Genomic DNA, 25,984 nt, shown 5'->3' on the forward strand with positions numbered 1-25,984 from the left:
TCTAAAGCCTTCGATTCTGAAGTGAAGAATGAATGACGAAACTCTCCTGTTTCAAAATAATTGAAGAGATGTTGCTCTCAAGAATGTCATTGTGTACAGACCTGTGATAATAAATATAGACTTTATTCTCTCTGTAGATATAATCCTAATTCTCTCTGGAATTATATTCCTTATTCTCTCTGTAGATATAATCCTTATTCTCTCTATAAATATAATCCTTATTCTTCCTATAAATATAATTCTTATTCTTTCTATAAATATCATCCTTCTTCCCTCTACCTATAATCCTCATTCTTTCTATAGATATCATCCTTGTTCTCTATAACTATAATCCTCATTCTATCTATAAATATTATTTTATCTCTCCATAAATGTGATCCTTATTCTCTGTAATGATAATCCTTATTCTCTCTCTAAATACAATCCTTATTCTTTCTATAAATATATTCTTTATTCTCTGTATAAATATAATCCTTATTCTTTCCGTAAACGTAATCCTCATTCTTTCTATAAATATAATCCTTATTCTCTGTAAATATTCTCCTTATTCTCTCTATGTAATAATAATCCATATTCTCTCTATAATTATGATCCTTATTCTTTCTATAAATACAATTCTTATTCTTTATGTAAATACAATCCTTATTCTTTCTATAAATATAATCCTTATTCTTGCTGTATATATATATATAATCCTTATTCTCTCTACAAATATAATCCTTATTCTTTCTGTTTATATAATCCATATTGTTCATCTAAACATAATCCCTATTCTTTCTATAAATATAATCTTTATTCTCTCTATAAATATAATCCTTTTTGTTTACCTAAACATAATCCCTATTCTTTCTAAAAGTATAATCGTAATTCATTCTATAAATATAATCCTTAGTCTTTCTAGAAATAGAAGCGTTCTTTCTATAAATGTAATCTTTATTATAATCCTTATTCTCGCAACATCCTCATTGTATTCCACATTATTTGCGCGCAAGACTGTTTAGAGAAGTTTATTGTGTCATAGAGAACTAGACTGTTCCAATAACATATCTTGTTCTTTGATTTTCCGTGAATTCCTTTATTTAGAAGTTTGTTGCAATAGGCTTTCTATTTTTGCCTGTGAATAGTTGGGTGGTCTGAGTAAAGTTATATAGAATACCATTCTGTTTCATACGATCCATGAATAAATAACCAGTCTGAGGTTAGAATATAGTAAGGTTTTGTATGTTTCGTTGCATTTATATTTAATTTTCCGACTTTGAAATGAGGTTTTTTGGAATTTCAAAACAGAGTTTATCAAAATTTCAGATGGAGATTGGCGTTTCTCTTCTTACACACACATATACATACATACATACACACACACACCCACACACATGCTGTTGACATGCTGTCCACAGGAAACGAGATTTCTGTAGGGATATGATTTTATATATATATATATATATATATATATATATATATATATATATATATATATATATATTTTGCAGTCGACAGTGCGCCAAGCAACATAATACCTGCCTACTCGCTGCCCCCATTGTAACCCATTTCCACCCCCAATAGCTCCAAAATCTGTGCCACATGCATCGAAAGCAAGGTAAAAAAAAAAAGATGAGAGAGAGAGAGAGAGAGAGAGAGAGAGAGAGAGAGAGAGAGAGAGAGTTCTTCAATGATACATTTCGAAGGGATTATACATAATGAATAAATCCGAACTTTGGGCAAGCGATCATTTTCCTCACTTAAAATCCCTCAGCGTTCGCCGATTAAAAAAAAAAAAAGTAATTCTAATTCAGAAAATATCATGAAAAAAAATAAAAGACGGTACCTGTGCTTTCGAAAGCAATAGTGAATCATAATGCCTCAGTATTGTTCACTGTTCTGTAATCTTGCTTTCCAAAATGTTTATGGCAGTACCCAAATGCTGAAATGACTCCGCTGCATTTTTCCTTATCGAAATAACCGTTAAATTATTCAGCCGGAGGACGGGGCGTATTATACTTTTAACACGGCGATCGGGATTTAACACCGGGCATAAACTCTGCGTAATGAGTATTAAAAGTCAAGCTGAAGATTGTTCAAGTATAGGTGCGGGCGGTGCTCACAACAAAGCAACGCCCGTTATAAAATACACATACATTAAATCGTTTGCGAAAATAATTCTGTGGCTGAGGTCGCGTCGAAATTCTGGTGAAATTCTTTGCGTGGTGTTCTTGCTTATTTTAGTTTATTTTATAAGTAAGGACTTTATACATAGTACAAAACATTTCTTGTTCATTATATGATTTTTTTTTTATAAATTTCTTTAGATTATATTTCCAAAAATGCGAGACATTTTACTTTATCACTTTATTACGAACGAGGTCGAATCTGAAGTCTGACATTGCTATTATTCCAACAATGAAATATTCTCTCTCTCTCTCTCTCTTTCCCATTTTTCCCCAAACAAAAAACTAGCATAAACAATAGAAGTCTACAAAATCGGAAAACACGAGGTAGAAAGAATCTATTTAGACATCCAGCGAAGAAAGAATACAGTGAATGTTAACATTTAACATAGTCAAGCTGCAAACCCTTTCATTCCTTTTACTGTACCTCCTTCCATATTCTCTCATGCATCTTACTTTCCACCCTCTGTTAACAATTGTTACATAGTGCAACTGCGAGGTTTTCCTCCTGTTACACCTTTGTAACCTTTTACTCTCAATTTTCCTTTCAGCGCTGAATGACCTCATACGTCCCAGCGCTTGGCCTTAATTATATATTCTATTCTGTTCTTGTAAACAGATTTAACCCAAAATATTAAGCCAGTCAGCTGGACTGATAAATTATGTGAACAAAACCTCGAATAAGCGATACTTAATTTCCCACGAAGAACAAAGGTACAAAATGTACGCTCTCAATGATATTAGTACTTTTAGTACAACGTGTTCCAGTGTAACAATAAACTCGACGCTGGGACATTGCACAACTCAGTGACGCCATTTCCGGTCTCTAGAGATCGTTCGCGCCATCCCGAGAATTTGTCGAAGAATGTGACGAACACGTGATGGAAATTTTGTGGTTTATGGCTAATTAAAACGTTTTAAATTCATTATTATTATTATTATTATCAATGCAGACATTCATACTGAACAAGTAGCCTTTCATTGAACAGAAATCCCAAGAGTGAACAAAATTTAAGACCAAAGGTGAATAAGACAGAATAACAAGTAAGCGACAAATAGAACAAAAATGAAAAAGAAAGCGAATAACAGAGAATAAAATATAAGTGATAAATAAATAAAGATAAGTCGACTGATAAATATACGATAAATGCATTATCCCTGATCCTCTTTCCTGTCGAGAGCGACCAGATTTGCTTAACAACAGCACCAATATGCGGTAAATGTTCCTCACTGTCTCACTTCTCCAAAGTTCCAGAGGTCCTTTATTCCTCACACCGCTGGACTGTGGAACAGCCTCCCAGAGGGTATCGTGCAATTGGAACTTCAGAAGTTCAAGCGAAGATGCAATGCATTACTACCTCATTTTCTTCTTGTACTCTTAATATTTATTAACATTTTTATCTATTTGTAAACTTATTTTTGTTTTCTAATAATTGTATTTCCGATTATCTTCTGTTACTTCTATGAAATGATGACCATATTCCTTGGAAGCTTGAATTTCAAGTCAATGGCCCCTGTGGTGAGCTTGTTCCGTATGAATAGGGTTCGTCTCCCGAATAATAATAATAATAATAATAATAATAATAATAATAATAATAATAATGAACATGTTCTCTGGAAGCTTGAATTTCAAGCCAATGCCCCAATAATAATAATAATAATAAAGAACGTGTTCTTTGGAAGCTTGAATTTCAAGCGAATGCCCCTGTAGGCCTGTTCCATATCAATAGGGTTCATCTCCTGAATAATGATGATAATAATGGTAAAATTATACAAATGAGCAGCAACACAAAATATATATGAAAAAAGCTGTTACTGGTGCATATTGCGTTATGGTGGTATTACCCATCCACAGGGCAAATTTCCGTAGCTAACAAATGACGAAAGCATATTATATTTGGGCGTAATATGGCAACTAGTACCAGTAAGTCCACACACGATGGAAGACAGCTATTCAGTCTTCAGAACTTTTGTGTGTGTGTGTGTGTGTGTGTGTGGTATGGGCAAGTGAATCCATTTGGTTATGTAGATTTTGGCTTAGAGAAGTGAATGTACAAATGTTAATGTAAGTATTACGTTTTTGTGTACAATGTAATTATTCATTAGTATAATTTTTCATTTTGTGGAGAAGTGCTATTGAAGTATTGTTACACAATAATAATAATAATAATAATAATAATTTGCCATAGGGTATGCATGGCCAAATATATCTTGTATGTAACTGTAAAGTTAATAATGTGCATTGCAACAATAATAAACCGTCAAGCAATAAAGAAAAAGTCGGTAGCCTTTATTTAAAACAATTTTATTTTCAGTACAAAATAAATCAATAATGACAAATCAATTGTTTTTATTGAAAAAAAAATATGCATTTTCACCATAAAATGCAGGACTGGAAGAAAAAACCAATAGATTTTTGTTTAAAACACTTATTTTTAGTACGAATAAAGCAATTTCAAATAATAAAGAATGTATAGTCTTTATTGAAAAAAACACGTAATATATTGCCCTTAGAACGAAGGACTTAGCACTACTGAAACATTCCAATATTAAAACGAAAAAATCCATTCTTATCGTATCGAGATATTTCCAGTTACCGCCGGTTAGTTTCCCCACGAATGAGCTGAGAAGTGGACGAAATGAAACAAAGGAAAGGGAAGGGAGATAAGATAAGAGGGGGAAGTGACAGGTAAGGTGATAAGGATTGGGAGAACGCAGGAGTAACCGCAGTTTTTCGACACGACGGAGAAGTCTGCGTGAATTTTTCTTGCGTGCAGATTCAACTGTATGCAAGGACAATGTATTGCATACGCTACACGTCATTATTTGTTTAGTTTCAGATTTCAGTTATGATATGAACATCGAATTATTACCTCTCGTATAGGTAATAATAATAATAATAATAATAATAATAATAATAATAATAATAATAATAATAATTAATTTTTAAACTGGATTATTTCTATTTGCTTACGTTTATACATGAATAATATATATATATATATATATATATATATATATATATATATATATATATATATATATATATATATATATATATATATATATATATATACATATATATATATATATATATATATATATATATATATATATATAATCACACATTACCACAGGTGAAAAATAAGAGACGGGGTGTAGGTCCTACCGGTTTCGACTTTATTTTCAAGCCATTGACGAAGGACTGATACAGAGCATTACTGTAGAAGTCACAAATATATGTATTATAGGAACAGGGCTGACGAACGTACACAATCGTTAAAGATTACATATCCACCCACAAGCCGGTGTCAAGATAGGAGTGATTATAATTATATATATATATATATATATATATATATATATATATATATATATATATATATATATATATATATATATATATTATATATATATATATATATATATATATATATTTATATAGATATATATATACATGTGTCAAGAGAGACAGAGAGATAAGGGGCAATAAGGAGTGTATATGTGTGGTTGTGTATGCGTTTGTGCGTCTCTCCAAGAGCCCTTTCACAAAGGAAAGATCCTACCACTCCTCTCGAGTTGATAATTACATTTATTTCATCATTCATCACAAATTTCCTTTCTTAAATTCCATTCATTTTATTTTTTCAGGATTATTAGTACCATCCGAGATGGGTGTCTGCTCACGTACCAATACGTCACATCCGTCCTTGATGCGACTGAAACCGGCTACCTTCTGATACAAGTTACCCCCTGAAACCAGTTACCTTCTGATACGATACCAGTTACCTTCTCAAGAGAGCATAGCTTGTACCCCTCTCTGTCAATCTTCCAGCATTCATCTGAATCTGTATTCGGTGTGTGGTACTGGAAGCAGCTCAGCATAGGAGAAGGTGAGTTAGTGGATGGAGTGTGGGATAGTCTTCTACCCTGATCATTGGCCTTAGTTGGTGACAGTGTAGACAAGCTGCAGGGAATGGAAAAAGGGATCTTTATAGAAAGAGGAAGTTTAAAATATCTGTTTATGGGGGTCTGTGTCAACATGTGGATGGATTATTGAATGTTAATTTAGATTGAGGAAGACTGTGGGCAGTCTGTTTGATTACTTGGAGTTACTTTTAGACTCATTTTCCCAAGTTCATAAACAAACTTTTCCTGTGAAGCTGCCTCACTTTGAACCAGGGTCTCCACCGTCGTCTACTAATAAAATTTATAATTTTCTGGACGAGTACTTTCAAATTGCATTACAGTCTGACTTTCCGCTATCGAGTGGAAGTCATGTCAGTAAATCTGAGAAATGCAGTTTTTTCACGTTTCAGTTATTATACCTTGCATCTTTTTTAGCGTATTTCTTGCATTTCTGTAGAAATCAGGTCCAAAATAATTTTGAAATTTTTTTCAAGCAACAGGATATGAAATATATAGTGGCAACGTAGTCTAGGTGCCAAAATGGTGGCCCTGCAATGTTGACTGCTCAAACATTTGCATGGAAATGTTTTATATACACAGGAAAGCCAAATTAGCTTAGTTGCTATTTGGACAACGTTGAGCATTTCTCAAAATTCAAGATGGCCACCATCGCCACACTGAAAAACTTGAAGTTTGCTACGAAAAGTGGTTATGTAATACCATTCCTATAAAAGTAGTCTTGTAATACCATTTTCTGTTACAAAAGTGGTTATATATTCCCATTCCTACAAAAGTAGTCATGTAATACCATTTTCCAAGGGTTTTAAATGGTGGAAAATTAATTTTTGCAGTTTGTTAATCTCTATAGGGCCAAATATAGGATCAAATAAAGAAGTTAAATGTAATGATAAGGATGTTTATTGTATCATTATTCAAAAGACAGTTATAAAAAATATCTGGTACACAAACTTAATTTATATTATACTCATCTACATCACCATTATCTTGGCCCTCTTCATCTTCCTCTACTATAAGCTTGCTGGTAAAATTACTACAAGCTTGCTGGTAAAATTACTAAAAGCTGCAACACCCACTACTGCATGCCTTTCCATTTGCAGTACAGTTGCAACTCACTACATCCAGGAGCTCTTGAGGAGCAACTTGGGCTGGTGAGACAGTCTGTGTAATGATGGGGCCTTCATTGTTCCAGCCAAAATTGGCAATATCTTGAGCTTCAGTGGGTGGGTCCTGTTGACTGCTGCTTTCCAATGTAGCATTTGAAGGTAAGCTCTGAGCACATGCTGCTGCAGGTTGGCATCAGTTGGTGGTAATCTTTTCAGTGGTGGAGGGTTCTTATGGCCAGGGTACAAGTGAGCTCATGCATCATTCATTGTCATACAACTCTTTCTGTCTATAGAGTAGTAAATAAAAGGTATCCACTGTTGCCTTATGCTGAGGCCGGGTTGCTCCAGGTTCTCCAAGTACCTTATCAAGACCTGGTATGTCATTTTCAAGTTAAAAGAGTTTGAGCACTGACTGTTTTCCTTTTCCAAAGGGGTATGACACTGTATCACAGCCATGGGCACCGAGAAGCTGGCTGCACTTTTGGTCCCAAATGCTTGACAGTTTTGTTGACATCCAAGATATCACCATTCCACTTTTCCATTTGAATCTTGGCATTGATCTGCATCCTTGATATCCAATACACCAGCAGAACAAAGACGTCAGTATCATAACTTAGGATGTGGATGGTTTGGGGGCCATCCACCACGGATTTCATCATGTAGCTGCAGAGGGCGACTGTACAGTCCAGTTTATTGACCAGTTGGATGTGGTATTGAAAGTGGTACCCACAAAGGATATTGTTAAGTAGATTCTTATCATTATGAAGAACAGCTTCTCAGCATGGAAGGGTTGTATTGGGGTCAGTCGATATTCCCTTGCTCTTCCTCTTCTTGCCCAATCGTGGTCTCCAGCACTTGGAGTTTCTTGGTCATAGCAGTCAAGAGAATTTTCTTGGAGGCAGAAGGGTGGTGGGCCAATCGAGTACTGATGCTTGCAGCTAGGTCTTTTGTGGTTCCAGAAACTGGCCAGACTATGTGGTACAGTAACTGACTGGCATCAACTAACACCACGTCTGCAGCAGATGGAGTTTTGCCAGATAACGAGGCCTTTAAGAAGTGCAGCCTTGTTGCCCTTCCTCAAGCAGCCATACTCATCAGTAAGGGCAGGAGGAACTGGACCCAGTTCAAAGTGGAAAATATCAGCTATCTCCAAATTGCACTGCTTTCCTATTCAAGATGCTAGTTATTCCACCTAACGTTGAACTCAATGAGAACTTCTACACCAGACCTTCATCAATATTCCTATGCATCCAGAAAACTCATAAGTGTGTGCATCATACCAAGGTGTGAGGTTGGTCCAGCAGTGAGGATCATTCCGTTGAACTAGGCATCCGGTTTCATACAGTTGGAAGTCGACAGTGAGATGAATGTATTGCATCCCAAAAGTCCCGAGAGCCCTTTCAAGATACACAAATGTAGTTATAATGGTGTCAGAATGAGCTGGCAGTGAGTCAATCATTGGTCAAAAACCAACAGTGTCTTGGCTTTCTTAATAGGATGTTCCCCCAGTTGGTCTTGCTAAGCATTAAAGCCTACCCACTCAATTGGTTTGTCATTCTCATATATGTATTTGTGAAAGCCATGCTGCATCTCGTTGCTGACTAAACCTGAATGCATCAGACTTAAGCTTCAACTCTTCAACAGGCAGAGGCTTCACTGGTAAGTGAGATGGGTTTGGCTGAGAAGGCCCGGTGTAGTGCTTTAGCTCCATGGTGACAGAGTTGTAGAGAGGACACCTCATGTTTCTCAAGTCAAAGAATCTCCAGTTGCATCACCAATGTTTCCAATGTCAATGATACCAGCCAGATGTTGAGTGAACTGCATGACCGTGGCATGGGTGCTCTTCACTCCGCTGGGGCTTGCAATGTACAAGTCATAGTTGTCAGCCCAGCTGAATATGGGCCCAATCTCTGTGCTCAGTTAAGTTTCCTGTGGTATTCTGATTAATTGGCAGACAAACTTAGCCACTGACTTGCGGAAGCGTTACATTTCATTGTAAGTGCTTGTACTAACATGCTCACTTAGTAGCTTAATGGGCTCTGAGCTGCCATACATGTAGTGAAGTTTTACAGCTAGTCAAGAGTGGTCTGATTTCTGTAGCCATCACAAAGACTCTGTTGAATGCACTGATCCAAGGTCAGTGATTGTGCCCCCTGACACAAGGCTAGAAACCAGTTTCGGGAGAGTGTCACTGGTGCTTTCAATGACCTTGTGATGAGCAAAATCATTGAGATTGTAGTCTTGGGACCTATGTTTTGCCATAACTTCTTTCTTGATCTTCCTCACCAGCTTCTCAATATTGTCTTAGTCATCTTGGTTTGTACTGATCTTTGACAATTTTCAAAAACTGTCGCTAAGTTGTCTTTATCTCCAACTATACTTTCACAGCCTTCAATGTGGAGTACCAGCAACTTTTCACCAAAGTAGTTTGTTACGGTGGATATGACCTGTCTTCTTGATACAGTGCCTGGGGCAGCAAGATACATAGAATATAGTTCTGAAGTTGTCCATGTTTCTGTCACGTTCTCAGCTACAGTGGAAGGGACAGATCTCAGTACCGCCTCCTCAGGTGTCTTCAGGGTAGAGTGGGTCAAAGGAATAGCATGAAACCGATTGTAACATGGGACCATGCATCAACAGCATGCACATCAATAACAGCACCAAGTCTAACCATCACCCCAATAGCCTAATGATCTTGTCTCTCATCACAAAGTTGCTCTAGCTTCTGTTTGAAGGTGATATTGCTACCCCTTTCTACATTTGTACATTTTCTGATCTGCAACCACCTTTGTGGGTTCTTACTGTCTTTTGGTTTACACACTTTTCCGCACAACAGAGTTGCTCTTGAAATCAAAGCCACTACACTGATTTTAACCACCTCTTGGAAACACCAATGTCATCCCATGAGCACTTAAACTTTTTCTATTCATTGTTTCTACTCTTTGATGTATGGCTACAATAACTTGATTTGTGAGCTAAAACGTCACTTCTTGATAGAGTTGAAAAACACCCATCCCTTTATCTTGCTTGTAGTGATGATCTTCTGGACAGCCACATTCTTGAATGTCTGTAAGTCTCCCTTGGCAATACAAGGACTGAAGAGACATTCCCCCTTTCCAGTAGCCATTATGACTGTGAAGATGTTGGACACCATGGAACGAAGACTAGTATTCTAATCATGCATACACACAATCTGGAATAAGGGAAAATTGTGGTTAACCACATGATTTTAAAAAAATTTCACATTATAAAATCTTATATCTATACATTTTAATGTAAAAACTACAAAAATGAATTCTCCACCTTTTAAAACCCCTAAAAAGTGGTATTAGATGTCACTCTATGTCATCAGCATCAAAAGTTAAAAAAATTGGTAGGTTTTCAATATGGTGGTGGCAGCCATCTTGAATTCTGAGAAATGCTCAACATTGTCCAAGCAGCAACTAAGCTAATTTATAAGAAATCAATCTTCAGATCTGCAGTAAGAGGTCTCACACAGCGATCTTTAAGACTCGAGGATCAACAGAGGTAACTCTTCCTTCTCGGGAAATATTCTTGACTGTGATTGGCCGATAATGATGTCACTGATCTCTGTGCTCAATGGTGGACTTTGTTGTTACTACATTACTACTGTGGCTTTTTTGCCGTTTGTCACTGGTGTGTAAATTTAAATGATTTTTTAAAAAGATATTGAAATTCCTTAGAGTTTATTATGATCATGTAACTGTAATATTATAAGATTTTATGCATTGTATATTGTATGCTCAGTATTTCCATAGTACACATTCCTTTTCATATTTATTTAATCTCCAGAGTAACCAGTTCACCTTTTTACAAAAAACTTGAATGAGGACATTGTAGCCTATCATTCCTGGATAAGATCCGTATGTTTTTATTTTCTCGTTGATTTACACGGATTATTGTTCTTATTACTGGATATACAACTTGATCACTATGCATGGAAAAATGGCCATATGTTGACACTTGATTGCAATCCAGCCATACTGTAGGGGATCAAACGGACTTTCCTTCAAATTGTTAAAAATGCAATCTTTTGGCCAGCAATTGATCACTACTCATGGAAAATGGCCATATTTGAACGTTGATTGCTGTCACCAAAAAAGTTCCTATTTTACCAAAAGAAGTTCCTATTTTATACCAAAAAGTTCTTATTTTCACCAAAGTTCCTATTTTCACCAAAAAGTTCCTGTTTTCTTCAAAAAATTCAAGTGCTCTTTACTTTAAGAGGTCTTTAAATAACTATGAATAATGGACTTTTGTTTTTGTCTTTACTCCAGCTCATTGTTGAAGCCATGACTCGATGTAAACACTGGTTTCCATGGCAACCAAACAACACAAGCGGATCCCCCGGTTTTATGAGATGCTGTTTGAAGATTTTCCAAAACGACGAAATTCGGTCGTTTCAATCTTTAACAGACAGCAATACATAAAACTGGGTGTTGCGCTAAAGTAACGGCGTTGTTGGCCGGAATGATTCTCGACTGTGATTGGCTGTTGATGATGTCATCGCTCTCGACACTGGTTGGTGCCGTTGATGTTTACAGCTCACTGCATTTTACATAATTGCCATTGGTTACCAGCAGGTAAATTTTGATAGGGAATTATTGAAAAGATGCTGAGATTTCTTGATGCTTATCTTCATATATTGCAGCAAAATATATTTTTAATAAATGGTGCTCACTGTTACAGTTTTATTTACTATTTCCTTAATCTCAAGAATAACTAGTTCATACTTTTATAACTTCTTTGAATAAGGAGAGCATTCAGTATTGCCAATCTTGTCTGAATGAGATCTTTATATTCCCTTTGTCTATTGTTCAGAAAGCTTTTACCCTTACTATTCATCATATTACTTATAAATTCATCACATTACTTATAAATACTGAAATATACATTTCTGCTGCTATTAAGTGGTTTTAAGATGACCACAAGTAAATGTTTTTCTTTGTATTTTGTGTTTGCTCCAGACTCCTTGTTCAGGGAGTAAGTAAACGTAAACACCAGTTTCCATGGCAACCAACCAACACTTCGCTGATGTTTTCTCTTTTTGGTAATAAATTTTAATGAAAATCTGAGCTGTAACTATTTTGTTATACATCCTCAGGAGATTTTATCATCATATATACTGTATAAATTTATTCTGGATCAACTCAGTTCCCTTCAGTAGTCTCAATAGAAATTATATATATATAAAATACACCCACACACATACAGTATGTATATGTGTGTGTGTATGTGTATGCGTGTACAGAGAGAGAGAGAGAGCTGCTTCAAAGCTTCTTAATTGCTATCTTATGAAAATGACTAATTATATAGTGACCTATAATATCATAACCATTTGTTTAAATTCAGCGTTTATTCTTTCACTATAAAGTTTTATAAAGGAAAAAAAGAAAGGTTAGTAGGAAATTACACTCCAAAGCAGAGATAAATTAGATTTTTGAATGGCAGGTTTTTCAGACCTTTTTATTATGGCCAACATCAGTGGCAGGATAGGAAACAGTTATAATTAGTATTAGTTTATGGAACTGTCTTCATATCAGTGATATTTCTTTGAATTATAAAATAGCCAAGGAGCAAATCAAGCTACACTGTTTGTATTGAACGAGAATCCCTCATGTAAAAAAATTTGATGATTTACAAAAGCTGAAATCGTTCGTTGCAGATATTATCCAAGAATCACAGATAAGTTTTTGTTATGGTGAATCTATCGCACTTCTGCAAAATGAAATCTATACTCTGTCGAGACGGCAAACTCAATAAGGCGGGGTGTAATATTGATTCAGAACGCTGACAGACAGATTCACGTCGTTATCAAGGCTTGAATTAAATTCAGCACAAGGCACTCAAAGATCATTGGTTATATGTATCAGTCCTGCTGGATTTGGAAACTGGTGACAGGGGTGGAGAGAGAGAGAGAGAGAGAGAGAGAGAGAGAGAGAGAGAGAGAGAGAGAGAGAGAGAGAGAGAGAGAGAGAGAATTTTTTGGAGCCTGAACTCAATAGCCTTAGTCCTAATTCTACAAAGTTTCAAAATTGCAAAGAACGACGTACCTTGACTTTCTTGATAGTGGTCGATGTCTATTTAAATATATTCATATGTAAACCACAGCCGCCATTTGTGTCATTATTGTACTGACTTGACCATTCTCATGGTGAAGTGGACATCCTTATCATTGTACTCGATCTCTGATGACGTTCTTCATCAGGTCCTTACAACATTCGACAGGCACCATGATCAACCGAAGTTTATTACCCTCTAGACTCTAAAGACTCTCCTGTCAGGGGGAAAAGCGTATGGCAGTAAGGAATTTGCAAACCTCAAACTTTCAAGACAGGTGTACTATCTGCTCTTCCTATATGGAGAGTGATATTGGATGTCCTCTATTTACAAACAAGTGTGTGTGCACACAGACACACACACACATTCTTCTATTTCTTGTAAAACCATGAAAATAACTACTGAAATTGCGTATATTGATGTTGCACGCAACCCTATGCAACTCAATATGCAAGTAGCCTAAGAAAAAAGCCACATTTGAACTAACCCCTAAGATAGGGTGCTGGCCTAGGGTCATAGGCTCTTATCTAAACTCTTCTATTTCTTGCAAAACCATGAAATTAACTACTGAAACTGCATATATAGACATTGCATGCAACGCAATTGAATACGTAAGGGGCATAAGAAAATAGCCACATGTACCCTAACCCCTAAGTTAGAGTGCTGGCCTAGGGTCATAGGCTCTTACCTAAACTCTTGTTTCTTGTAAAACCATGAAAATAACCACTGAAATTGCGTATAATGATGTTGCATGCAACCCTATGCAACTGAATATGCAAGTGGCCTAAGAAAATGGCCGCATTTGAACTAACCCCTAATCTAGGGTGGTGGCCTAGGGTCGTAGGCTCATACCTCGACTCTTCTATTTCTTGTAAAATCATGAAAATAACTACTGAAATTACATATATAGACTTTGCATGCAAACTTATGCAACTGAAAATGCAAGTGGCTTAAGAAAACAGCCTCATTTCACCTAAGCTAGGGTTCTGGCCTAGGGTCGTAGGCTCTTACCTAAACTCTTCTGTTTCTTGTAAAACCATGAAAATAACTATTGAAATTGCATATATATTGACTTTGCATGCAATCTTATGCAACTGAATATGCAAGTGGCCTAAGAAAATAGCCACATTTGAACTAACCCCTAAGCTAGAGTTCTGGCCTAGGGTTGTAGGCTCTTAACTAAGCTCTACTATTTTTTGTAAAACCATGAAAATAACTACAGAAAATGCATATACAGATGTTGCATGCAGCTCTATGCAACAATGTGCAAGTGGGCTAAGAAAATGGCTGCATTTGAACTAACCCCTAGGCTGGGGTGGTGCCTAGGGTCGTAGACTCTTCCCTAAACTCTTCTATTTCTTGCAAAACCATGAAAATAACTACTGAAATTGCATGTATAGACATTGCATGCAATCCTATCCAACTGAATATGCATGTGACTTTAGAAAATAGCCGCATTTGAACTAGCTCCTATTGCCCTAAGCTGTGGTTCTGGCCTAAGGTCATATGCTCTTACCTAAACTCTTCTGTTTATTGCCATGAAAATAACTACTGAAACTGCAAGTATAGATGCTGCATGCAACCTGGGCAACTGAATATGCAAGTGGCCTAAGAAAATGGCCACATTTCAACTAACCCATAAGCTAGGGTGCTGACCAAAGGTCCTAGTCTCTTACCTAAACTCTTGTTTCTTGTAAAGCCATGAAAATAACTACTAAAATTGCATATTAAGATGTTGCATGCAGCCCTATGCAATTGAATATGCAAGTGGACTAAGAAAATGGCAGCAACTGAACTAACCCCTAAGCTAGGGTGGTGGCCAAAGGTCCTAGGCTCTTACCTAAACTCTATTTCTTATAAAACCATGAAAATAACTACTGAAACTGGGTATATAGATGCTGCATGCAGCGCTATGCAACTGAATATGCAAGTGTCCTAAGAGAAAAGCCACATTTGAACTAACCCCTAAGCTAGAGTGCTGGCCTAGGGTTGTAGGCTCATACCTCAACTCTTCTATTTCTTGTAAAACCATGAAAATAACTACTGAAATTAGATATGTAGACATTGCGTGCTGTCCTATGCAATTGAATATGCTATGGGCCTATGAAAATATCCGCATCTGAACTAACCCCTAACCTAAAGGCTGGCCAAAGATCCTAGTGACTAGGTAAGAGACTAGGACCTAGTCTCTTACCTAAACCCTTCCATTTCTTATAAAACCATGACAAAAACTACTGAAACTGCATATACAGATGTTGCATGGAACCCTATGCAACTGAATATGCAAGTGGCCTAAGAAAATGACTGTGCTTGGGTGCTGGCCAAAGGTCCTAGTCTCTTACCAAAACTCTTCTACTTCTTGTAAAACCCTGAAAATAACTACTGAAATTCGGTATATAGACTTTGAATGCAATCTTATGCAAATGAATATGCAAGAGGCTTAAGAAAATAGCCACATTTGACCTAACCCCTAAGCTAGGGTTCTGGCCTTGGGCTATAGGCTCTTACCTAAGCTCGTCTATTTCTTGTAAAACCATGAAAATAACTCAAGAAATTGCGTATATAAACATTGTATGCAATCTTATGCAATTGAATATGCAAGGGGCTTAAGAAAATGGCCAAAATTAAGTGATGAGATGCCCTGAAGTCCCCCCTAAACCTAAACAAAAGGGTAATTCTAAGCCGGCTGTCCGCGGTGAGCTAGACTATGGCAATTGACGTTTTTCTATGTTATTTTACTTGCTTTACAAGAATTAAAAGTAATATTTTGTCGTCCGGCTGTAACTAAGCTGTCATTGACCTTTGAAGACTACGCGACTTGAATTGCCTAACGCAGGGTAGGTCTAAGCCAGCATTCCGCGGCAAGCCCCCCACCCCTCCATAGCTAATACGGCAAAATTGTAATCAGTAAACACCCCTAAAAATACCAACATAACGTACCCTAGAGGTGTTTACTGGTTACAATTTTGCCGTATTAGCTATGGAGGTGGGGGGGCGGGCTTGCCGCGGAATGCCGGCTTAGACCTACCCTGCGTTAGGTAATTCAAGTCGTGTAGTCTTCAAGGGTCTATCACAGTTTAGTTACAACCGGGCGACAAAATATTATTTTAAATTCTTGTAAAGCAAGTAAAATAACATAGAAAAACGCCAATTGCCATAGTCTAGCTCACCGCGGACAGCCGGCTTAGAATTACCGAAATAATTGAGATGTGTGAATTTAAATGCGATGCCTAGGAATTTTAACAACAGACAATTCCTTAACAATTAACTTTACCTAAGATTTGACACCTTCAAATACAGATATTGCATGCAATTCTGTGCAATCGAATACGAAAATTACATTTAACATAACCACCTTCATACTTACCTAAACTAGGGTGGTAGCCTAAGGTTCATGACAGCCCACCTAAACTCTAGTTTTAAAGGTAAAAAAAAAAAAAATTATTAAAATCGCAAATATAAATGTTGCCGGCTGCCTTTGAACTTACCCTTAGTTAGGGTGGTGGCCCATCGTCCTACCTAGGCTCTTAACTCTTGTTTCGTGTAAAACCATGAAAATAACCAAGTGCTTTCACATTTCACTTTAAACAAGATTTGTATTGCATGCAATTCTTCGCAACTGAATATGAAAATTTTATATTTACCTAAGCAAATTACCTAAGAAAACTGCCGAATTTGAGCTTACCCTTAAGCTAGGGTGCTGGCCTGAGTCCTAAGCTTTTACCTAAACTTTCCTATTTCGAGTAAAATCATGAGAATAAATACTGAAATTGCATACATAGACGTCGCATGCACAGGTACTTTATCTTACCTTTATTTTAGGAGCTTCCCGAAGTTATCCTGATGCTGATGTTAATAATTTCAGCGGATATAATTACAGGGTTTGGAGGAGGAGTTCAGTTCAGTCTGAAGGTTTGTTGCAGGTGTTCCAGTAATACTTTTAATGATTTATTTAGCAAAACCGAATGCTTACATCACCTTTATAACATTCCCTGATATCATTAATCAGCTGATAATAATAACTTATAACTAGTAATAATTCTTTACATAATTATTGACGTCTAATATCGTTGAATAAGGAATTTTCTAAATTTATTTTCTCAAGGCTTTGATGTTGGAACTGATCATAAGTCCTGGAAGAAAAACTGGAGCTTTCCACCCAGGATACTGGTGACTCCCATAAGGGTACTGAAGAAAAGGTGAACTGAAAAGGAAAATTTCCTTCGTTTTTTCTGTTTGTACGTCTATCGTGGGGTAGGGGTTTGATTTTGAGTTATAAGCCTTTCTGGGGTGACAGAGGCCGTGTGCAAAATTTTGTTTGGGTCTGTCAAGCAGTTCAGATTTCTGTAGAATCCAAACAAATATACAAACAGTCACTTTTAAGTATATCCATATGTATTTGTATGTGTATAAATATGTGTATGTGCGTATATATATAATTTATGTGTATATATGTATATATATACATATATATAATATATATGATTTACTTATATATGTCTGCATGTCTGTATAATGTACCTAGACTCTCAGCATACACAAGCATATATAGTATACATACCTATACATTCGTATCCCGGTATACATTAACGCTTGCATGTATCTTACAAGCACAGCTATATTCCAATCACTTTGCGTACCCTGGCGTTCACAATTCTGCCACCTGTATATTTGATCAACAGAAAATACTAAACATTCCTTTGCATCGTCGCTTCGAGGCAAAAAACAACTAAAAAGAATAAAACAGATTTGTACTTTTTTTGCGACGACTTTTGTAGGCCACTCTCGTCCTCCACATCACTAATTCCGGTTCTGAGAAGTTTTGGGATTCCTGACAACAGCCCACGAGGTCAACAGGTGCAAAAGCAAGCAAGCAGACAGGTGCAGACAGGTAAGGGCAAGCACATAGTTAATTAGTTGGTCAACAGGTGCACAAGCAAGCAAGCAAGCAAGCAGACAGATATGTAGACAGACAGGCAGTCATGTAGATCAACAGGTGCCAAAGCAAGCAAGCAGACAGTTATGTAGACAGACAGGCAGTCATGTAGATCAACAGGTGCCAAAGCAAGCAAGCAAGCAGGCAGGTAAATATATAGATTGTTAAATAGGTAGATCAACAGGTGCAAAAGCAAGCAAGCAGACAGGTAAGTGGGCAAGCAGATAGGTAATTAGTAGATCACTAGGTGCAAAAGCAAGCAAGCAAACAGGTAAATGTGTAGGCAGACAGGTAGTTATTTAGGGAGATCAACAGGTGCAAAAGCAAGCAAGCAGACAGGTAAGTGGGCAAGCAGATAGGTAATTAGTAGATCAACAGGTGCAAAAGCAAGCAAGCACACAGGTAATTTAGGCAGGCAGGTAGACGGGCAAGGAAGGTTAAGCAGTTCGGAAGAAAACCTTTTGAACCCGTGAAAAAAAAAAAAAAAAAAAACAGCACCCGTCAAAAGCAATTATTATTTACGATACTTCCGTGATCTTCTAACGAGACGCAACCCCCGCGGGCACGCGCGCGCGCGCCTCTGCATTCTTTGTTATTTCCAAATTCAGGAGAAACGCCCGTCTACGAGGGATCGAGCGAGCGAGCTTCCGCGTACGTGGGAAATTAAATTGTTTCGGCGAACTATTGTGTATCGGCGATTTCATTTTGTCCGTCGCGTCTGTCCGCGTGTTTTAAATAACAATGAGAGGCATAATAACAAGAACCCGGTGTGTTTCTATCCACTTAGCGCTGAAAAGAACAATTGTTCTGCGTTCTCCGAACTCGCACTAACCCCCACCCCACCAACCCCCCCACCCCCACACCTACATGAGACAGCATCATGCATGTAAACTCTATGTATCGCTTCGAGCGCGAGATTTTCCACATGAGTGGAATGCTGACTGAAGCTTTGCTTCTCTCTCTCTCTCTCTCTCTCTCTCTCTCTCTCTCTCTCTCTCTCTCTCTCTTCAAGCTCTATAATGTCCACTACACGACTACATTAAAGCTTAGCTCTCATTTCAGAGGTTACAGCGTTGCAGATTCTGTACCACTCTTTTGTACTTCAGTCATCAATATGTGATATTATAATTACAGTGTTTTAAATGACCCACCTAAAACTTTTATGTTCTCTTTGTTATAAATTATCTCTCAAATACTTTGTCTGAAATATTCTACTGGAGAATTTACTACTTTCACCGTTTTATCTCAAGATTCATTAAATTTAGAAAACTTGATAAATAAGATTTCTCTTTAGAAAAATTATAAGTGAGATTTAAATATATCAAAATATGCAATAAATTACAATAGATTTAAAAAAAAAGGAGTTTAAATAACCTAAAACAGGAGATCAACCAAATAATAATTTCTCTGTGTAAAAATCAAAAGTAAAATTTAAATATAGACAAATATACAAGAAGTTATAAGAGGACTTTGAAAAATGTAGATTAAATAACCTAAAGAAGGAAATTCATCAAATAATAAGATTTCTCTGTGGAAAAATCAAAAGTGAGGTTTAAATACAGAAAAAATATGCAATAAATTATTGGATGACCTTGAAAATTGTTGATTAAATAAACCTAAAACACAGGAAATCAATCAAATAACTTTCGTATGAATTAACACTTTCACTGGAACGTGGCCTCTAATAGCGACACGTGTGATGACGTCACAAGTTGCAACAAGTATAAAATGCGCCGAAGTGTCTTCGGCGCAATCGAGTTTTCTGTACAGCCGCTAGAGCTTATAATCAAGGCCACCGAAAATAGATCTATCTTTCGGTGGTCTCGGTATAATGCTGCATGAGCCCCGGCCCATGAAACTTTAACCACGGTCCAGTAGTGGCCTATCCTGTATCGTTACCAGAAGGACGATTATGGCTAACTTTAAACTTAAATAAAATAAAAATTACCAAGGCTAGAGGGCTGCAATTTGGTATGTTTGATGATTGGAGGGTGGATGATCAACATACCAATTTGCAGCCCTCTAGCCTCACCAGTTTTTAAGATCTGAGGGCGGACAAAGCCGGCACAGTAGTTTTCTTTTCATTAAACTCAAAATCGAATACTAAATATGAAAATTGAATCTGACCAAATACCAGGTTTCAAACCAAGACACTGGAGAAATTCTGACACTCCTTGATATTTAAAAGTATAGGAGTTGTTGGATTGTCTTCATTGAACTTAAAGTTACAATTAGATATTAAGGTCACCATTATATATATAAAAAAAAACTATTTCAAAGGCTTTGAGTTGACCATATCGTTTATGAAAAAACTGAGAGGAAAATGGCATTTGAACTGCACTGTTTGACTGTGAACCTGAAGACTGCCCTGAAATGGAAGACTGCAGTATCTGCAAAAATACACAACTGAGAAAAATGGCAGATATATACTCCCCTGCCTTACTGCTGATTTTGCAGATACTACAAAAGCGACCCCCTAAATACTCGTGGAAACATTGAAGAACCACTCTGAAACTGCAGTAACTTGTGTATTAGTGTTTCACGAGCCCCATAGGTGGAACGTCTCAATTTCGAAAATTTTGCAGATACTGCAGTTTTCCATTTTAGGGCAGAAGACTCGGGTGTGAATGAACACTTACGGAATAGTACAGCGCTACTGGATCCAGTCAGGAGATAGCAGATATCCTACAACCCAAAGAGAAAAGTTTACACACGCCGAGAAGTGGAATCTAATGTGGAGTGGGGAGTCAAAGGCCACACAACGAAGGAAGGCCACCATCTTGAAGGTGTACGAGACATGATAGAGGTTTGTATCACTGATCCTTTTCATATGTTTGTATTGTACTTCTTTCTGAGGTATAAAGGGGTACGGACACGAAAAATACGAACCACTGATTTAGCGAGAGGTGTCAGTACCCAGGCAACGGAGGGAGACTACACTCTTAAAAGATTTTTCCACAAAACTGCTTCTGAAACTGTTCCTCCGGGTAAGGTCTACTGTAAGCGTCTGAGCAAAATAACAACTCAACTGTTAACTAGAGGTATTGGGAGGACAAGTGTGAAGTTTGTTGCAGTGGAGGGATTCATTGCTCTTTGTGCTGAGTGAGTGACTGAGATGCATGTGGAAATAGTGAAATGATAAAATAACAAAGTCTTAATATAAATATTTTATTTTTTTTTAGTAACTGATCTCTTCTTTCTGTATTTCCTATTACCCTCTGTTGACTCTTTCAAATGAACGCCATAATATTCTTTGGAAGGTTGAATTTCAAGTCAGTGGCCCGTGTAGTAAACTTGTTCCATTTGAATAGAGTTCATCTTCTGACTACTACTACTACTACTACTACTAATAATAATAATAATAATAATAATAATAATAATAATAATAATAATAATAATAATAATAATCACAATAATAATAATTCTAAAGTCACTGACAGATTTTGAGTCCTCTTGCGCGGATTTATCATTTCCCAACAACTATTTCAAAGTTTTATGTATGCAACAACAGAAGCATATGATGTATACAAAAAATAAAAAATCATAGTCCCCTGGCAATAATGATTCGATTCTGGGGTTAATTCATACACAGTCACAGTGATTGGGATCTGTTGTTAAAGCAAGTACTAGACTTTCCCTGCAGAATCTCTATGACTTCTCATTCTGTCTCAGATAAATCCTGAGCAGAAGCAGGACTTGGAAGGGTTATTTAATTAATAATTGGTACCTCATTGCACCTAGTATTATCATTCTGATATCCACGATTCTACATTCACGTTTCATTCTTTTCATTCTACTTCCTATTGCCTTTTATTATATACTTCTTTCAACTGAACACCAAAATATCTTTGGAAGATTGAATTTCAAGTCAGTGGCCCCTTTGGTGGGCTTGTTCCATATGAATAGGGTTCATCTTCTAATAATAATAATAATAATAATAATAATAATAATAATAATAATAATAATAATAATAATGTATGTTGTTTTTTCACTTTGCGCAGTTGTTCACAACTTTGGTCAGAAAGTTTGTGTTCATTGTCTTATCAATGTTTGCAATTGCTAGCAGGATCTTCGAAAGGCGACTGATATTCTTACGCTGTTCTGACAATATTACTGGCAGATGTTTTTCATCACACCAAATTGATCTATAACACTCATTTAACAGCGACGGCTGAGTATGCTACCATTTCATAACTTTATATCCGGGTTGTACTGGAAAGAACAAGTGTTCACTTGCCCTTTCAGATCATGCAGACATTTCGTCTTAATATAGAATGATCTTCAATGTTCTCTTATTAACTACTCGGATGAGCTTGACATTTGATCACTGGCCCTGTTTCTCAATGACAGGAATATGTATGTATATGTATATGCATATGTATATGTATATATATATATATATATATATTATATATATATGTATATATATATATGTATATATATAATGTATATATATACAAACATATATATATTATATACAATATATATACATACATATACACTATACATATATATATATATATATATATATATATATATATATATATATATATATATATTTTTTTTTTTTAACGTACCTCTCGTAACAATACAATTTATCTTATTTCAGATTATAATATATATTATTTAAATTCCACACTACATAGACAAAGCTTAGAGGAACAAGATAGCCATAAGATGTCATAAATAAAGAAACACTATTATTCTTTATTCAACTACGAAGCAAAAAATCTATTAAAACAACCACAATGGACGAACATTTCAAAATATGTAACGACACGAAGTAAAAGATTACAATAAGTAAAATAAATGACAGTATTCGAATGAAGAACTCAAAACAAAAACAGTAAAATAACTAAAACTTAAAACTGACAAAAAAGCAAATTCCTCTTACAAACACTGCGTGCTAACGTTTTTCTGCCATGAGATTCAAACTTTTGAACGAAGGAGGAATATCTGCCACACCAATTTCCAGAGGAAAAAGTCAATGCCCACTTACTATATAAGAATACGAAATCAAACGAAAATTTTCAAATAATAGTTTGCTCTGGAAAACGATTCTAGACAAGATCTGAGTCTCAGAATGTCCCAAAAAAAGATGAAATTAGGACAGAAATAGGACACCGTTAAAAGATTCACAGGAGAATCACTGAAGAGGATTTCTCAATCTCCACTAGAAGGATCACTTTTCTTCTAAGGACTCGATCACTTCTCCTACAAACTAGATACTGGAAATATTTCTTGAGATGAGTAAACAGATGGAAGAGGCCGAAATACAGAGAGAGAGAGAGAGAGAGAGAGAGAGAGAGAGAGAGAGAGAGAGAGAGAGGAGAGAGAGAGAGAGAGAGAAAGGGGGCGGTGGGGGTTTGGACATGATCGAGGAAAGTGAAATCTGGGGACTTCTTATGACGAGGCGAGGTCAGGGAAGAGTATGCATGACCTTAGGTCAGTGAGAGATCGTAGGTCACAAGGGCGAGGGTGAGGAACGAATGATATTTGAACTCTGACCCAGAAAGACTTCTAAACTTGGAAAACCTTTGATGGCACAAGTGAACTTTGATACTAGTTTGTGTGTGTGTGTGTGTGTGTGTGTGTGTGTTTGCACCCACTTGAACACCCGGTTCTAAGACTCTTGCAAGCGTGACACCCGATTCTTGGTCTTAATGACCCAGGAATTCGTGACGCCAGATAAACCAAGTTACTCATTAACCCATTACTCCCTAAAAAAAAAAACTTAGGCTAGATATCATAGAAAAAATTTTGAATCTGTGTGTGACATAAGAGAAGCTAGCTATCTATCTATCTATCTATCTACCTACATTATATATATATATATATATATATATATATATATATATATATATATATATATATATATATATATATATATATATATATAATATATATATATACATACATATAATTATAATATATATATATATATATATATATATATATATATATATATATTTCCATATGCATAAATCCACATTAGTCAAAAAAAAAAAAAATCTGGTAAAACAAAAAAAGTCGTTTCGAGAGCTTCAGTAACCTATTAAATAACATATTTTATTCTCCCCGCTTTATTTTCGAACTCTGGCCAAATTCAAGTAGATCAGTTTACAGATGCAGTGTCAACCACTTGTTTTACTTGTCTGAAAGAAAACTTCTAGTTTATTGACTTTAATTATCTTTTTATATCAAGCAAAATTACATTTCATAGATAAAATGTAAACCTTTCACTCCAGCTGTCTGCAAGAAACCTTCCATTGTCCTTCCATACGTGATACTAGATGATGTTTTACTAAATATAAATAACAATCAATATCTAACCTCATAAGCACAGCACACGTCAACTAGTTTGAAAAACAGAGGGGGCGGGGGTTGGGGTGGGTTGGGGAGACTGGGAATGTGGTATTACTTGGGCCTTCCTTACCTCTGCTCTAAAACTCGTCACTGCAGTCTTTGCTAGAGAGAGAGAGAGAGAGAGAGAGAGAGAGAGAGAGAGAGAGAGAGAGCGTGTATGTGTGTGAAAGAGAGAGCGCGAGAGAGAGAGAGTGAGAGCGTGTGTAAGAGAGACAGGGAGTGTGTGTGCGCGTGAGAGAGAGAGCGAGCGCGCGCGCGCGCGCGTGTGTGTGTGTGTGTGTGTGTGAGAGAGAGAGAGAGAGAGAGAGAGAGAGAGAGAGAGAGAGAGAGAGAGAGAGTGTGGGTGTGTGTGTGTGTGAGAGAGACACACACACACAGAGGAGTGTGTGTACGTATGTATGTATGTATACATGCGTGAGAGAGAGAGAGAGAGAGAGAGAGAGAGAGAGAGAGAGAGAGAGAGAGAGAGAGAGACCTTTACCCCGACAATTTATAGGCGTTCGCAGGGCGACGGGTAAGCAACAGAACCACATACAATCAAGTCTTGGGAGGACTCAGCCAATAATGAGTCATGTCTCCACCGCGCGAGGAAAAATAATCTGGCACGCACAAGATCGGCGGACGATTTCGTTGAGTCACGGGGAACGGAATGAGGTTGAAATCGATGCTTTCGTGAAGGGAGGAGAGAGAAGTATTAGGGTAGGACCTCCTAGATGGGGCCCACAGGGTGTGGGATTCTTGGAAAAAAAAAAAAATCTCGCATAGGCTGGAAGGTGGGTACAATATAAAGCTGGTTTACTTTTGTTGTAGTGTAATGGTCGCCTGCAAGGAAGTTAGATTGAGATGATATATTGTCCCGTGTGATTTATTTGCTTTCTTATCTATTTATTTATTCATATATTTACTTATTTATTTATTTATCTATTTATTTATTTATTTATTTACTTGCAGCATATCTCAAGCGAAAGTAATCTGGTTTTCATTGGTATGCAATGTAATGGACACCGCCAAAGACGTTAGTAAATTATATATTGTCCCATAAGATTTACTGATTTATTTAATTATTCATTTATTGATCTATTTATCTGCCTCTTTATTTATGTATTTATTTTACTTGCAGAATATCCCAAGAACAGATGCACGGATCTTGTTGAAACCTGACACGGAAATATCACTCAATGACTTTTCAAGGTGACTGCTATTCAGGAAACAACAAAATCACTACTGGTTTGACGAAGAGAAGATAGTACGCAGCTTGTTTGATAAAATATTGCAACAAACAGAAATGCAAATAGGAAAATCAGAAAAACAAGCAATTATAAACGACTTTAAATTATTCCGAGTCTTTTAAATCTATAATACTACCAGGAAGACTGTCCTACAGTCTTACACAGAAAGAAATG

General features: G+C 36.5%; 2 long non-coding RNA genes across 6 annotated transcripts in view; one reads left to right on the forward strand and one right to left on the reverse strand.

Moving 5' to 3' along the window:
* The window catches only part of LOC136851950 (uncharacterized), a 29,876-nt gene extending 17,584 nt beyond the window's left edge, over nucleotides 1-12,292 (forward strand). Inside the window, exons 1-4 of one of the 2 annotated variants that reach the window (XR_010857013.1) lie at nucleotides 4,078-4,230; nucleotides 5,817-6,058; nucleotides 10,673-10,855; nucleotides 11,497-12,292. This is a non-coding gene — a long non-coding RNA (uncharacterized lncRNA). Of the gene's footprint in view, nucleotides 1-4,077; nucleotides 4,231-5,816; nucleotides 6,059-10,672; nucleotides 10,856-11,496 lie in introns of those variants that run through there. The other variant, XR_010857014.1, reaches the window with a different exon arrangement.
* LOC136851951 (uncharacterized) overlaps nucleotides 6,975-25,984 on the reverse strand; it is an 86,052-nt gene continuing 67,042 nt past the window's right edge. For 2 of the 4 annotated variants that reach the window (XR_010857016.1, XR_010857017.1), the window contains 2 exons: nucleotides 13,273-13,496; nucleotides 6,975-10,391 (listed from right to left, as the gene is read on the reverse strand). This is a non-coding gene — a long non-coding RNA (uncharacterized lncRNA). Of the gene's footprint in view, nucleotides 10,392-13,272; nucleotides 13,497-16,646; nucleotides 17,069-17,090; nucleotides 17,850-25,984 lie in introns of those variants that run through there. The other 2 variants (XR_010857015.1, XR_010857018.1) reach the window with 2 other exon arrangements.

Source organism: Macrobrachium rosenbergii, chromosome 24 (assembly GCF_040412425.1).
Source record: "Macrobrachium rosenbergii isolate ZJJX-2024 chromosome 24, ASM4041242v1, whole genome shotgun sequence".
Classification (NCBI taxonomy): domain Eukaryota; kingdom Metazoa; phylum Arthropoda; class Malacostraca; order Decapoda; family Palaemonidae; genus Macrobrachium; species Macrobrachium rosenbergii.